This window comes from Anomaloglossus baeobatrachus, chromosome 2, assembly GCF_048569485.1.
Source record: "Anomaloglossus baeobatrachus isolate aAnoBae1 chromosome 2, aAnoBae1.hap1, whole genome shotgun sequence".
NCBI classification, from domain to species: Eukaryota; Metazoa; Chordata; class Amphibia; order Anura; family Aromobatidae; genus Anomaloglossus; species Anomaloglossus baeobatrachus.
In genome coordinates, this window is record NC_134354.1 from 325,872,298 (window position 1) to 325,888,532 (window position 16,235).

Below are 16,235 nucleotides of genomic sequence, written 5' to 3' on the forward strand. Positions count from 1 at the left end.
TCTTGATTGCACGTAGGTTTCACACGCAAATACGTCACGAACGATGCCGGATGTGCGTCACTTACAACTTGACCCCGACGACGGATTGAAAGATCTAATGAAGCGTGTAAACCAGGCTTTAGACACTAATAGTGTCCCTAAGATATCCTGGAACACGACGGGCCAGAGGCTGCAGCACTGAATCAATCCATTGTCCCAGCCTTTCGCACGCCGAGCCAATGCCTGACACTATGGGACGCTTGGGAGGTGGATTTTCCCCTTTATGTGTTTTAGGTAACCCATATAAGATGGGTATTGTAAGGATATCAATTTTAAAATACTCTGCATGTTTTTCACTGTAACAACCAAGGGAGGCCCTTTCATTTACCAGTTTATGGATTTTTTTATTTATAGTAAGGGTGGGATCGGTGGCAACAGAAATATAGGTATTCTTGTCTGATAACAAGAGATGTATCCAATTAATATAGTCAACCCTATCCATTATTACCACCGATCCCCCGTTATCAGATTTTTTAATCACAATGTTATAATTATTTTCCAATTGACAAAGTGCCTCCCTTTGCTGGACATTCAAATTATTTAGATTGGTGTTCTTACCAGAGCCATGCAGTAATTTCAAATCTCTCTCCATGTTTTTTTGGAAGTTGATTATGGCTTCACATCTCTCATTTAATGGATAAAAATCCGGATTAGGGACACGAGCTACAATATTGCTACTTATGGGAGGCTCTAGTTTGTCTTGATCACTCAGATCCTCCAGTGTTAGTAAAGCAAATTGTTTTCTGAAATCAAGATCTTCATATACATTTTCATGCTTAACCCTGTCAGTGTTTAATTGTGTGTCAGCCCCATTACAAAAGTGTTTCTTTACAACAATATTACGAACAAATTTGTTTATGTCACACAATGTACCAAAAAAATCAAAGTTGTTCGTTGGAGAAAAATTTAAACCTAGTGTAAGAAGTTCTCTCTGTGTTTCTGATACATTGTATGAAGACAAATTAATGACATCAAAATTCACATTTGAATCTAAGTCCTCTTTGGACGCAGGGCATAATCTTTTGGATTTATGCTTCCTACCTCCTCTTCTACATTTCTTTTCGGATTTTTCCGTTTTTTGTTGTAGTGTTTTTGAGGGTTGAAACGTTGGTTCAACAGATGATTCATCAGTGGTAGACCCCATGGAAGTATCCAGATCAGAGGAACCAAATGAGACTTTGGATTTCATTTTGGGAGCTTTTAGTATAGAACGCGGGCTTTTCCATCTATTTGCGTTTTCCCATCTGCCCCATTTATAGACTTGGTTAGATGAGTAGTCATGTAAGTCTCTATTCAACTTGCGTTTTTTCATGTCCATAATATTTGATTCAATTTTATCTACAGATGCTTGTATGCGATTGATGGTTTCTCGATAATTTCCCTCAGAAACAGTAGATTTTAATGTGGACTTTGCTTCATCTAGATTTATTTGAGTCTCTTTAAGTGTGATTTCTTCGTGTTCAATAATTAAACCAATAAGTTTCAAGGAACATAAAGATAATATTTAATTCCATTTGGAAACAAAATTTTCAGAGTAAATTGTGTTGGGGACTTTTTTCAAACGTAAGCCCCTTGGGATAATGGATCTTTCAGCATAATTTTTTAAGGTGGTTACATTCCACCAAATTCTATTTTCTTTTTCTGCTAGTTTTTGCAGTATTTTTACAGATTCATCGCTTGATGTAGAAATAGCAGGTACATCCATGTCTGTGGCACCAAAAAGTAGCTTTGCTTTATCTAAGCGTTGACTACAGCCATTCATTTTAGTTGTTGGATGAATACAATGGGTTAAGTCCAGAAAAAACAACGTTGTCTACTTAACCTCATAACGACGGCCGTACGACTTAAAGCGGCGGCAAAACAGGGTACTTATTCTGTTCCGCCGCTTTAAAGCGGCGGCCCGAAAAAACCCTGTAGCGCCCCCCAGCGACCGAAAATCTCGGGGGTTTCAGCTACCGGAGGTAGCTGAGACCCTCCAGATTATGAATCGGGGTGTTTTTTTTGGACCCCGATCATGTGATCGGCGGTATACACTGTATACCGACGAACACATGAAAAAAAAAGAAATGGCCGGTAAAACGGATTTCTTTTTCATCTGACATGATCAAACATGTCAGATGAGAAAGAAATCTAAACCCCTAGTGCCCCCAAAGCCCCTGGTACCGGAGAGTCCCCCCACCATCCCTACCCCCCCTCCGGAGCACTCAAAATGGCGCCGAAGCGCACAGAAAACTGCCGCCGGCGCCGGCTCTGCATTCACTTCCCTCCGATCTGAAATGATCAAACATTTCAGATCGGAGGGAAATATCCTCCCCCTGACCCCTCCTCCGGTCCACCGGAGCCCTCTGGTCACCGGAGCCCCCTCCGGTTCTCCAGAGCCACCCCCCTCTCCCCTCCGGAGCGTGGAAGATGGCGGCGCACAGCGCACAGCCGCATTCATTCTGCTCTTTCTGCCGCATGTGACACGTCACATGCGACAGAAAGGTGTCCCCAGGTCCCGCTAGGTCACCCCCCCCCCCGCCCCCGGTCTTACGTTACCTGTCTGGTGATCCGTCTCGCGATCACGCCGCCTCCTTCTTGAATGCTGGCGGCGCATGCGCAGACAGCGGCTGTCAGCTGGATCCCTGCAAGCAGGGACGCTGACGTCGCTGCTGCACAGGCTGCTCCACTGTGGACCGGGGGAGAGTGAGTGCAGTAATCTGCAGCCACACTCCTCACATGGAGAGACTGCTGTTCCAGAAAATGGGGGGTACGTTCTGTGAGCGTGCCCCTCATATTCTGGAATGAGGTTACTGCAGGTCACTCTGCCCTAAGTTGGACCGGGGCAGTGTGAGTGCAGTATTCTCAGATTACTGCACCCACACTGCTCATGGAGAGCTTGCTCTTCCAGAAAATGGGGGATACGTTCCCTGAACATGCCCCCCATATTCTAGAAGATCCAGAGTCGGCGTGGGACCTCCAAAATGGATTACAGCGACCGGAATTTCTTTATTTTCAATAAATTGGGGAAAGGCGAATGTTTCGGGGAGTGTTTTTTCAAATAATTTTTTTTTTTGTCTTTATTTTTTTCTATTACTGACTGGGTTAGTGATGTCGGGTATCTGTTCAGATGCCGTGACATCACTAACCCCAGGGCTTGATGCCAGGTGACATTACAGCTGGTATCAACCCCATATATTACCCCGTCTGCCACCGCACCAGGGCGCGGGATGAGCTGGGGCGAAGCGCCAGGATTGGCGCATCTAATGGATGCACCACTTCTGGGGTGGCTGCGGCCTGCTATTTTTAGGCTGGGAAGAGTCCAATAACCATGGCTCTTCCCACCCTGAGAATACCAGACCCCAGCTGTCCGCTTCACCTTGGCTGGTGATCTAATTTGGGGGGGACCCCACGTTTTTTTTTTTTAAAAAAAAAAACGCCTGGGGAGCCCTCCAAATTGATCACCAGACAAGGTGAAGCTGTCAGCTGTGGTTTGCAGGCTACAGCTGTCTGCTTTACCCTAGCTGGCTATCAAAAATAGGGGGGACCCCACGTCGTTTATTTTAATTATTAATTTTTTGGGGGGCTAAATACAAGGCTAGGCACCCTTTAGTGCCACATGAAAGGCACTAAAGGGCGCCAGCTTAGAATATGCAGGGGGTGGGACGTTATATATGTTTGACATCTATCCATCCATTGTAGCATTTTAGGCTGTGCGCCCATAATCGGGATTTGCAGCGTTTTGGGCGCAGATTGTGTCCATAGTGTGTCCCTGTGTCCATAGCGCTGCGTTGTGCAGTAGAAGCACAGTGGAAGGATTTTTAGAAATCCCATGCCCAATGTGCTTGCCCAATGTGCTTCTTTTCTCCACAGCATAAACTGACCTGTGGCGCAGCTTTCCGAGCCTCAGCATGTCAATTTATGCTGCGGAGATGAGTGTTCTCTGCAGGTAGCATAGAGCTCCACAGCGGCCTGAACCCAAATCGTGGGCATGGGCAGCTGCGTTCTCCCGTGGACAACACTCACATCTCTGCAGGAGGCTGACACTGTGTACTAGACGCCGTGTCGCTGGATCATGGCCACATAGCCTAAAAGTGAGACATTTGTTGCTACAGCAACATTTTTGTGAAGTACCTGTGGATTCAAAATGCTTACTATACTCCTGAATAAAATCCAGTTTCCAAAATGGAGTCACTTGTGGGGGGTTTCTAATGTATAGGTACCCAAGGGGCCCTGCAAATGTGACATGGTGCCCGCAATTTATTTCAACTTTTCCAGAATTCAAATGGTGCTCCTTCCATTCCAAGCCCTCCCATTTATCCAAACAGAGGTTTTTGGCCACATGTGGGGTATCCCTGTGCTCATAAGACATTGGATAACAACCTGTTGGGTCCACGGTTTGTTGTTGTCTCTTGAAAAAGTGAGAAATTTGATGCTGAAGCAACATTTTTGTGAAAAAAATGAAAATTTTCAATATGGCAACCTAAGCTTATCAAATTCTGTGAAGTATTCGTGGATTCAAACTGCTCACTATACACCTAGATAAAAGCCTTGAGGTGTTTTGTTTCCAGAATGGAGTCACTTGTGGGGGACCGCCACTGTTTAGGCACCTCAGGGGCTCTCCAAATGCAACCTGGCGTCCGCTATTGATTCCAGCCAATTTTGCAGTCAAATGGCACTCCTTCCCTTCCGAGCCCTGCCATGCGCCCAAACAGTTGATTTCCACCACATATAAGGTATCGCCAAACTCAGGAGAAATTGCACAATAAATGTTATGCTGAATTTTTTCCTTTTACTCTTGTAAAAAAAAAAGCTACCTGGTTGAAATAACAATTTTGTGGTAAAATTTTATTTTTTTTTTTTCATGGCTCAACGTTATAAAATTCTGTGAAGCACCTGGGGGTTCAGGGTACTCACCAAACATCTAGATAAATTCCTTGAGGGGCCTAGTTTCCAAAATGGGGTCACTTGTGCGGGGTTTCTGCTGTTTAGGTACCTTAGGGGTCCTCCAAATGTGACATGGTGCCCGCAATCTTTTTCAGCCAAATTTCCTTTCCAAAATTCAAATATTGCTCCTTTCGTTCCAAGCCCTCCCATTTGTCCAAACAAAGGTTTCAGACCACATGTGAGGTATCACCGCGCTCATAAAAAAGTGGTTAACAAACCTTGAGGTCAAATTTTTGGAATTACCTCTTGAAAAAGTGAGAAAATTGATGCTAAAGCAACATTTTTGAGAAAATTATTAAAATTTTCAATATGACAATGTAACGTTAACAAAATCTGTGAAGTACCTGTGGATCTAAAATGCTCACTATACCCCTAGATAGAAGCCTTGAGGGGTCTAGTTTCCAAAATGGTGTCACTTGTGAGGGGTTTCTTCTGTTTAGGTACCTTAGCGGACCTGTAAATGCAACATGGTGCCCGCAATCTATTTCAGCCAAATTTGCTTTCCAAAATTCAAATATTGCTCCTTCTGTTCAGAGCCCTCCCATTTGTCCAAACAGAGGTTTCTGACCACATGTGGGGTATCGGCGCACTCATAAGAAAGTGGGGAACAAGTTTTGGGGTCCATTTTGTTGTGTTATTTCTTCTAAAAGTGAATAAATTTGGGTTAGAGCAACATTTTTAGGTAAAATTTAATTTTTGCTTTTTTTCATTCCACATTGCTTTTGTTCATGTGAAGCACCTGAAGGGTTAATAAACTTCTTGAATGTGGTTTTGAGTACTTTGGGGGGGGTGCAGTTTTTAGAATGGTGTCACTTTTGGGTATTTTCTGTCATCTAGGCCTATTGAAGTCACCTCAAATGTGATGTGGTCCCTAAAAAAATGGTTTTGTAAATTTTGATGTAAAAATGAGAAATTGCTGATAAACTTTGAACCCCTCTAACTTCCTAACAAAAAAAAATTTTGTTTCCAAAATTGTGCTGATGTAAAGTAGACAAGTGGGAAATGTTATTTATTAACTATTTTGTGTCACAGAAATCTCTGGTTTAACGGTATAAAAATTCAAAAGTTGAAAATTGCTAAATTTTCAAAATTTTTGCCAATATTCAATTTTTTTCATAAATAAACGCAAAAAAATTGTCCTAAATTTGGTACTAACATGAAGTCCAATATGTGACGAAAAAACAATCTCAGAATCACCGGGATCCGTTGAAGCGTTCCAGAGTTATAACCTCATGAAGTGACACTGGTCAGAATTGCAAACTTTGGTCTGGTCATTAACGTGAAAATTAGCTCCGTCACTAAAGGGTTAATCAATGCGGAGAGCAAAACCACGGGAGTCCCGAAAGGCAGAATTGTAGTCCAATTTATGTATATCAGCTCACCGTGTACACGCTCACTCCTGGCCTCTCCCTGGAGCACGGACAGGCACTGCCACAGCCCGATATTGCAAATAGAAGAAAGAAGGAACATCCAGCTCTTCAGGCGAGGAAAGCTATGGTCTTTATTTTAGCATGCAGACAATGGATGACATTACCAGCACAGCACTACGTGTTTCAGGTGAAACAATCACCCTTAATCATGATGCTGGGAAGGCGGCACTACAAGGTTTATATACAATTACTGATTGACAACACAAGTGTTTAAATTACTTGAGCACCATGTTAAAAGTAAAGTTCCCATTCAAAATATACCCAAAAATCGGTCTACCACCAATTCAGCTATTACCTTAGCATTACAATACAGTAATCAATTTGAAGACATACGCACGATTTTTTATCGGAATTTAAACATATTAAAAGAAGACACAACCTTGAGAAGAATTCTAGATAATAACTGTAGAGTGGTTGCCAGGAGACCAACTTCCGTGGGTGACAAATTATCCCCAAGTGAAATTAACAGTAAAGGTGGTGTCACACATAGCGACGCAGCAGCGATCACGACCAGCGATCTGACCTTATCAGGATCGCTGCTGCGTCGTTACATGGTCGCTGGTGAGCTGTCAAACAGGCAGATCTCACCAGCGACGAGCCCCCATCTAGCAGCGACGCGTGGAAGCGTAACTAAGGTAAGTATCGGGTAACCAAGGAAAGCACTTCTCTTGGTTACCCGATATTTACCTTAGTTACTAGCGTTCGCCGCTCTCACGCTGCCAGGGCCGACTCCCTGTTCCCTGCACTCCTAGCCAGAGTACACATCGGGTTAATTACCCGAGGTGTACTCCAGCTACGTGAGCAGGGAGCCGGCACTGGCAGCATGAGAGCACACCGCTTAGTGCTGGCTCCCTGCACTCCTAGCCAGAGTACACATCGGGTTAATTACCCGATGTGTACTCCAGCTACGTATTCAGGGAGCAGGGAGCCAGCACTGGCAGCGTGAGAGCGGCGGACGCTAGTAACTAAGGTAAATATCGGTTAACCAAGGAAAGGGCTTCTTGGTTACCCGATGTTTACCGTGGTTACAGCTTACCGCAGGCTGCCAGACGCCGGATCCCTGCTCGCTTCAGTTCGTCGCTCTCTCGCTGTCACACACAGCGATGTGTTATGATCCGGAACCATGGAAGACCAGCACAAATCATTGGCAAAAGGTGACAAGAGCATTGGCAACTAATCTGGCCGCCATCCCCTTACTAACCATCACAACTAGAAGTAGCCGAGGGGTGAACTAACATCCTGTGCACCGCGAACCCAGCCGGAGAACTAACTATCCTAAAGGTAGGAAAGGTGAATAACTATCTGCCTCAGAAGATAGACAAGAATAGCAAGCCCCCCACATTCAAAAACTGCAATGATATAGGAAAAACACAATACACAGTGTGACGTATCAACCGGCTGTATTACAAAAGGCTGGTATGTTTTGCAGAAGCATGGGTGCTCTGCAATGTGAAGTTGGCTGGGACCTGTGGTTCCACAGGATTGCATTATATGCAGAGCCATGGAAGGGTGTGTGATGCTGATTACACACTCCTTACCACCTGTGAGTGTGGCTCCAGGGGTTAAAGCAATCCTGTCTCTGAACCTAGGTGGAGTGTGTCTAGGGCAGTCTAGATAGAGACTAGCTCCAGACGTCCAGTGTGTGGACTGGAAACAAGCGAGAGCAGAGCCGGGAGCTCTGGGTGTATCAGCCTGCGTGGAGGCTGAACACAAGGCTCTGATATTGAGTCTGAGGTGAGTGCAGCCTAGCCAGGCCAGGGCTGTAGGACCGAATCTCTCCTGGAGGAGAGACAGACAGGGGTCTGGAGAGGGCCCTGGGTGCTGGAAGGAACCTTGGCTAGAGCTGTATGCTGGCAGGAGCCAGAGAGTGGGGAAGTTGCTAAAACTTCCATTATGGACTTATTGTTTATGTTTGAGGGCAGTTTATGCTGAGTGTTTTTGAATAAACTGCCGGAATTTCTATGAGAAACTGTGTACGTGTGTTGCTGAAGCTACCTCACACCGCTGCAAGCGAGTGGAACCCCCACATTGCAGGGCGCAACGTTACATATGGTGGAAGTAGCGGGCATGCGGTCTGGTTGCTAGGGGCAAAGCAGCCTGATTGCTAAGGGCAACGGTCTAGGACGTATTCCTCTGGTTACAAGTGGTTTGCGGTGGATCGGCGGGTCCACGAAAATTTTGTCTGCGCACTCAAGCAGCTGGCGGTGGATTGGCGGGTCCACGAACAGTGACAGTGTTCTCAAGCACCTGGCGGTGAATCAGCAGGTCGGCGGGGACCCGTGCTGCAGTGGCGAGAGTCCAGCGACTGGAGGTTCCAGGCCAGCCCGGAATTGCGGGGCCCTGTTTGGTGAGCAGTGATACACCACAGGCTGGAGATCCTGGTTGTACGGGCGGTACAACCCGGAAAGGTTAGTGGTTCTCTAACCCCCCCCCCGTCTTTGACCACCGGGTATTACCCATTGGAGCGCCCCTCCTGTTCCTCTTCTCGTTGCAGCATGGAGGAGCTCCTGAACCAGCTGCTACAGAGTCAGCAGCACTAACAGCATGTGCCAGGAGGTCCAGTGACAACAGTGGGGGCTGAATGCCAAAAAGAGGGAATGGTCCCTGCGAACGTTGTGGAGGAGCTGTACCAGTTCCTGGTGCGGGGACAGCAGGAGCTGTCAGTGTGCAGCGATGTCGCAGCCATGGACCAGTTTGAGAGTTCTCTTCGGGGCCCAGTATGGACACTAGGTGCCCAGGGAAATAAGGGCGAACGGTGTGAACTGGGGGCTAAGGACATTGCATGGAAACCCCAAAAGGGGGCGGAGTCCCAAAAAGGGGTGGTTGCCCAAAAGGGGGCGGAGGCCCAAAAGGGGGCGGAATTCCAAAAAGGGGTGGTTGCCCAGAAGGGGGCGGAGGCCCGGAACGGGGTAGTTACCCAACAGGGGGCGGAGCCTCAAAAAGCGGTGGTGACCCACCAGGGGGTGGAGCATTCACAAGCCGAACAGGTGGACTATAGCAAGGGGCAAAGGGATTCGCCTTACCTATGTCCTACCTGCGGTATAGGCTATCCATCCGATGTGAGGCCACAGAAGTGCTCAGTGGACTTGAATGGGCTAAGTGTGTCTGGTCCGTTAGACCCGGGTAGCCAGTTGACCTTAGTGAGACCCATGTCCGATCTCCATTTTATGGTGGGTAGGACAATAGAAGGACGTTGTGTGCATGGGGCCACTAAAGAATATCCTCTGGCCAGGGTGCTGATTTGGACGGCCAGAGGTGTGGGGTGCCCTGATGTGGGTGTAGCTCCAGATCTGCTATATCCGGTTGTCATAGGACAGGACTGTGAGTTCTTTCGGGACTTATGGAAGACAGAGGCCGGGACTGATTGCACAGGAATCAGTCGGCTCCCGTCTATGGAAGCCTCTTTTCCGCAAGAGGTTATACAGGTTCCCGGTGGGACATTGAGGAACACTGAGGAGGAGGTATCTCCACGTAAGGACAGTCCTAAGTTAGGGGTGACCAAAGATAATGGGGGGCATGCCCAACTTAGTGACATGACCGTTAAAGTAACAAATGGTAGTGTGACCGTTGAAAACGGGAGAGCTCCAGACAAGGGGTCCGACACCTGGTTAAGTGGGGACGTGGTAGTCCAGAACACCAGGGGGAGTGACGATGACTCCAGAATAGACACTGACGTTACTAAAGTGACAAATGAGTACAGTGACAGACTGATGAGCAAAGGGGGGAAATCCTCCTCCAGTCGCCAAAGGCGCAACAGGCGCAGAGGGGCGAAGCAAGCTACAACCTCAGAAAATATGGACCAGGTAGAGACAGTGTTGTGAATGTCTGCCCACCGTGCGGATTCCCTTCCAGAATCTGAGTGTGCAGAGAAGGTTGAGAAAGGCACGTTGCCGATAGCAACCGCTAATGTAGAGTCGGACAGCAAAATCATGCAAAAGAAAGTTGTGTCTGTGCTGGAACTGACACATTGTAACGACAGAATTCAGCAGGGTGAAATTTCAGGGAAAGAACCGACCAAAGAAGTAATGGCGGTGTCTTCTATCATTCCCAAGCATGAAGCTGGTGGTCTGTCAGATGAAAGCGCTGTAGGAGATGACATCCTACAGAGTAATATAGGAAAAGTAAACCTAGACAGTGTTGGTGGAGTACTAATCCACAAAGGTCCTGGCGAGCGGACTGGTAAGCTACCCAGTGTTGAGGTGCTGAATGTGGAAAATGGTGCCAAGGTTCTAAAAAGAACAGTGTACCGTGCTGAAGGGCATGACACCCTGGTAGAAGGTGATGTTGTAAAGGCCGAAGAGAAGGCAGAGGGTGACACTGCAGAGACCCAAGAGGAAGTTGAAGGGAATGCAGTGAAGTCCCAAGACACGGCTGGTGCTGTAAAAATGGAAAGAGCCTCTGAGGAAGAGGTGAAGATCGGACCAGATGTCTCATCCAGAACTGAGAGCCTGCCTGACCTGCTTGGTATAAAGAAGGTCGTGGGTAAGAAGAGTAAGAAACCCAAAGGTTCTGAAGCTGAGACCCAAGAGAGGGGTGACTATGACAAAGTTGCACCCCATGGAAAGGCCGGAGGTGTAGAGGTGGAAGAAGCCTCGGAAATAGTGTGTCATAGACTAGAGAGGTCTGCAACTGAAGACTCAGTCAAGAGGATGAGCCAAGACCATCTGCAACAAGAGATACTGCTTAGGCAGGCTACTGCGAGTTGAGTAAGGGAGTTGGAGAACAAAGTGGCTGAGCTCCGAAGTCACTTGGCAGAGTACCAGTCCAGGTCCCAGGTAGCCTTGGAACAGATGGAGCAGCGAGTGTCGATCCTGACCAAACTTGTTGAAGCAGGGGAGGCCCAAAGAGTGCTGACTCTGGAAGCTAAACTGGACAAGCATGTGGCAGGGATGAATGAGACTTCTGTAGTCAAGTGCATGGTGGATATACCTGAGGACTTAAGAGAAGCGTGTGCCACCGAGTGCATGCATGACGAATTTAAGAGAGCTGTGGAAGCGTGTGAGGTCTACTGTACCCCAGAGGCTGAACAGTTAGTGATATTGTCCACCAGTGAAATTACTGGGCAGCAGGTGGCTATTCTAAAGGACATGCACTTCAGATGTGTTCGTATGAAGTGGCAGGTCCAACTGAAAAAGGAAGAAGCCATTAGACAGCTAGAGTATAAAAGGAAAGTGCAGAGTCTGGCGGAACATATCGTCCAAGTACCCCGGGCTCTGGTGGGGAGACTCATTGGAAAAAACGGACGAGTCATGCAAGACATGGTGAATAAGTCGGGATTGGTGAGATTAAGAATCCCTGCTGCTAATGAGAGCAGGATACCCAGGGAAGCTGGTATGGTTCCGTTCGTCTGTGTCGGGACTGTGGAGAGTCATTGGAGTCATTGGAAACATTCGAAGCCTTCTTGGATATCGGGTAAACCATGTACGTGACATGGAGCGGTTGAGGCAAGAAAACCTGAAAATTGAGGAGCAGCTTCGCCAACTGTGTGGGGGACAGCAGCCGTCTTCTCCCCGTTGTTCAGAGGAAAGAAGTGGAAGATGGCGTGTCAGTCCAGTAGTTAAGACACGCGATAACAGGAATCGCTGACAGAGAAGTACCCTGCGATGTACTGTAGATAGTGGCCGCTATGAGCTTAGAGTTCCTGACAGTAGCCCTGGGGGTACACGAGTAAGCCTAGGTTCGGACGAAACTGTAGGTTTGACTGAGAACGTGTCTCTCAACTACTGTGACCCTGGGAGGGGGTCAGGGAGAGAACGGTCCGGAAAGGGGACGTCCTTTAACCCTAGGTTGACGCGACAGGGTTTGGTGACAGTGTCGGGCGATGTCTCAGGGACTTATGCTCTTGGGCACCTTGGACGGCCCTCTCGACTGGTGGGGCATGGCGGCAAGTATTCCCTGTCTCGGGGTCCCAGGTCGTTGGCAAGTGTTCTCCCCTATGGGTTTGAACAGAGGGGGAGGGTATGTGACGTATCAACCAGCTGTATTACATTATTATGTTTTGCAGAAGCATGGGTGCTCTGCAATGTGAAGTTGGCTGGGACCTGTGGTTCCACAGGATTGCATTACATGCAGAGCCATGGAAGGGTGTGTGATGCTGATTACACACTCCTTACCACCTGTGGGTGTGGCTCCAGGGGTTAAAGCAATCCTGTCTCTGAACCTAGGTGGAGTGTGTCTAGGGCAGTCTAGATAGAGACTAGCTCCAGACGTCCAGTGTGTGGACTGGAAACAAGCGAGAGCAGAGTCGGGAGCTCTGGGTGTATCAGCCTGCGTGGAGGCTGAACACAAGGCTCTGATATTGAGTCTGAGGTGAGTGCAGCCTAGCCAGGCCAGGGCTGTAGGACCGAATCTCTCCTGGAGGAGAGACAGACAGGGGTCTGCAGAGGGCCCTGGGTGCTGGAAGGAACCTTGGCTAGAGCTGTATGCTGGCAGGAGCCAGATAGTGGGGAAGTTGCTAAAACTTCCATTATGGACTTATTGTTTATGTTTGAGGGCAGTTTATGCTGAGTGTTTTTGAATAAACTGCCGGAATTTCTATGAGAAACTGTGTACGTGTGTTGCTGAAGCTACCTCACACCGCTGCAAGCGAGTGGAACCGCCACGTTGCAGGGCGCAACGTTACAACAGGTAGATGACAGGATTAGCAAAAGGTGAGGCCCCCGCTGACTAAAATAGGAAAGGACAGGAAAGGGACTGATGGGGACCAGAGAAAAATCCTGCAAAATACCAACTTCCTGATAGTACAAAAAGGCCCTCAGATAGCTCGATCTGAACTCCGTCCTATACCAGGTGCCCTTGTCATACCAATGAACAGAAAACAAGAATTATAACAAAGTCAACAAGCCACAAACACATGGACCCAAAGGAGCTATACTCCACACAGAACTGCAGGGAGTTCCTCAACAATCCACTGAGGGGGAAAATCCCTGGAAGGAAATAAACTGAAACCAACCACAACAAATGACAAACCCAGATAAGCAAAGGAAAAAACTGTGGAAAAAAGAGCGCAATAGGGTCTTACCCCGGTAGGAAGGGGGGGGGGTGAAATGGGGTAGTCAAACTCACCAATTGGGGTTGTGAAAGTCACAACTCCTATGACAGCATAGTAAGTAACTCCGAGTCATGGCAGTGGTCCCCAAAACGGCAGATAACAGAGTGGTAGAGCAGGGTATTTCCAAGCCGCGCCAATGACTACCAGATCATGAAAATTTGAAGATCAATGTAGCTTTATTTGTGCACTGGTCAACGCGTTTCGGGAGACTCTGCTCCCTTCCTCAGGACAGTCAGGCAAAGAACATTAAATCCCTTAAATTAAATTTAATGTTCTTTGCCTGACTGTCCTGAGGAAGGGAGCAGAGTTTCCCGAAACGCGTTGACCAGTGCACAAATAAAGCTACATTGATCTTCAAATCTTCATGATCTGGTAGTCATTGGCGCGGCTTGGAAATACCCTGCTCTACCACTCTGTTATAAACCCAGATAAGCAAAAGAACCAGACAATAAATAAAGAACAAGCACTTATCTGGAGTAGATGTGGTGTAAAGCAGGATTAAGCAGGCTGGAGATACAAAGAACAACTGACATCCGGCAACAGCCTGCAATCAGACCAGGACTTAAATAAGCAGAGAGTTAGCAAAGGAAACACCCACTGCACAACACACCTGGTCCAAGTCCAAACCATTCCTGGCCACCAGAGGGAGCCTCCCAGCAGCCAAAACATAACTAACATTCACAACAGCGATGTGTGCTTCACAGCGGGAGAGCAACGTTCAAAAAATGAAGCAGGACATTCAGCAATGACCGGCGACCTCACAGCAGGGGCCAGGTCGTTGCTGGATGTCACACACAGCGACAGCGACGGGACGTCACTGCTACGTCACAGAAAATGGTGACTTAGCAGCGACGTCATTGTCATCGTCGCTATGTGTGACACCACCTTAAGAAATCGAATCTCATAGGCACTAACTGGTTATCTTTAAAAGAATTTTATCAATCAAAGGAAACATTGTAAATTATGTCTAATAACCCCCCCAAAAAAACATATCATTCAGCAATAATAATGCCAGTAGCAGTTATGCAATTAAAACCTTTATAAATTGTAGAAGTACGTATATAGTTTATTTGGCAGAATGCACAACTTGTAAACTAAAATACATTGGCAGTACTAAACGGGAATTACATATACGTATAAAAGAACATTTGCATGATATAACACATAAAAAAAATCTAGAGGTATCTCCCAGTTATCAAAACATTTTATTTTTTTGAACCATAAATGTTATTGATTTTTAATAAAAATTGAACATACATGTTATGAGTTATTTTGTCCAGTCGGTTATCCTTAATAGTAAAATTATCCATTCCCAGTCATTCGTGGTTAACAATTGAACTGTCAATTGAACTGTCAAACCCCAATGATTATACCGCCACTTCAGCACCAGATGGACGTGAGCACCAGCCTTCCCCTTCTCCTATTCTCACCTGGATTCGGAGTAATCTAGCCACTTCCCCCATGTTACTTCGAACTTGAACCCTCCATTATTTTTAATTGCAATCATCCGCTCCATGCTACAATTGTGTTGCATCTTGGCCCTTATTTCTTGAGCAGTCGGAACCTGCGATGTTTTCCATTTACTCGCAATACACATTCTTACCACTGTCAGAAATTGTACAGTTATTATTACATCATTGTAATCCATGTCTTCCAGGCCTATAGACAACAGAGGTTTTTCGGGGCCCAGCTGCAAATTATATCCCAGTATTGAACTTAAGCACTGTTGTGTCTCTGTCCAAACTGGATGTATCATCCCACACTCCCACCAAATGTGAAGCAATGAACCCGGCTGGTTGTTACACCTCCAACATATATCTGAGCTCCGAGGATATATTTTCTTTAGCCTTACTGGCGTGTAATACCACCTATATAGGAGTTTCCTTGATATCTCTAAATGGTTGATACAATGGGACATTTTTTTGTGTATTTGAAACGAATACTTCCATTGTTCTTCCAGGAATTGAGTTTGCAAATCTTTTTCCCATTACTTCACATATGGTAAGGAGTGCGGGTTTTGTGTGTCATTCAGGGCTTCATACGCCCCTTGATATACCCCCCTTTGTGTCTTTGTTAAAGGGAACCTGTCAGCAGAAATGTCCCCTAAAACCTAACAGATTCCCCCTCTGCAGCTCCTGGGCTGCATTCTATAAAGGTCCCTGTTATGATTGTGCCCACTTTCTGACCGAAAAAAAGTGCCCCCATCGCTGATTTCAATACTTCTGGACGCCGCCCACTGCTCCAGCCATCCCCGCGCATGCCCAGTGCCCATCTCTCGGGGATGAGCACTGTGCCCAGCGTCACCGCTGGTGACGTGCACGCAGGGTTAAGATTATGGGCGGTGCTGTGATGTTTATTCCTAAGCAACCGCCCATAATCGCGGGACCGCGCTTTCCCCCTCGGCCTGCTTCTTTCTGCGCAATCGCGCTGCTGCTGACCTCACTTCGCCTCCTTCCCATCTTGCCCCGAGGCAGGAAATAGATGGGAAGAGCGCGGAGCAGTGACTACACCGAAAGCGCGGTCCCGCGATTATGGGCGGTTGCTTAGGAATAAACATCACAGCACCGCCCATAATCTTAACCCTGCGTGCACGTGACGCTGGGCACAGTGCTCATCCCCGAGAGATGGGCACTGGGCATGCGCGGGGATGGCTGGAGCAGTGGGCGGCGTCCAGAAGTATTGAAATCAGCGATGGGGGCGGCATACAGGACCAGGGGGCAGAATAACGGCCATCAGGCTGCCCGCCCCCGTGACGGATTTACAGAATCAGAAGCCAAAAAGGTACAACT